This window comes from Megascapheus bottae, chromosome 2 (assembly GCF_031878675.1).
Source record: "Megascapheus bottae isolate mThoBot1 chromosome 2, mThoBot2.hap1, whole genome shotgun sequence".
NCBI classification, from domain to species: Eukaryota; Metazoa; Chordata; class Mammalia; order Rodentia; family Geomyidae; genus Megascapheus; species Megascapheus bottae.
The window spans coordinates 89,183,814-89,184,733 of NC_143510.1; positions in this window are offsets into that span (position 1 = coordinate 89,183,814).

Here is a 920-nt window from a genome sequence, read left to right on the forward strand (position 1 = left end):
CACTATTTTGTGTCCAACCTCTTCAACAGTCCCCTGGAGCCTGTTAAAAGACCTGAGCCCTGTACACCTGGCTTCCTGCTGCATTCCAGCCGCATTCCCAGGGCAGGAGGGAAAGTTCACCCATCCCCCTCCCCATCTTTCTCGCCCATCCTTGGGGCTGGAGGCTTCTCTGATAGCACTCTCTGCTCCCCCTCTCCTCCTCTCCAGGCAATTGGCCCATCCCTCGCCGGCTCAATCACCACAGCCTCAAGAACCCAGGGGTCTTCAACCCCTCAACCATCCTCCAGCCCACCTCACTGCCCTGCTCCACCCATCCTGTCATCCTGGAAGCCCACGGGAGGTGTGGTGGCTGTAAATCAGCCCGCCCCTGTCCCTGTGCTGCTGAGGGCAGCTGGCCTGCCCCCTCTGTGGTCCCTGTAGCTCACACTGTTCCTAGGGGCCCCCTGTTTCTCCCCCACCTCTGCAGTCCCTGCCCCCCATTCTCATCAGCACCAACTTGCTGGATCCTCGAGGGGCCCCAGCCCTGGGGCTCTGTGCTTTTGCATCCTGGGATGGCCTTGAGTCCCTTTGCTCCCCTTGAACTCCTGTCCCTGCCTACCCACATCCCAATCCTTTCTGGCCTCTGAAATGATTACCAGGTGCAGGGGTGTAGAGGGGAGGGGCGGGTGGGACCAGGAGACCCAGTCTGTGCTTCCAGCCCAGTGCCCCCATGAGAACCACCCTCCCCTGCCCGGATTGGCTGGGTCCAGCAGGTGCTGGGGTTCCTGAACGAGCCACCACTCTGCCCTCCTCAACTTGACCGTGGCCTTCCTGGAGGTTCCCCAGGGACCTTGGCAGTTTTCCTGGAGGCTCAGCCCTCAGTGGCTCCACTGGGGCAACAAATCTGCTTGGGCAGGGGCAGGGGACAGTGTGGTGCCCAC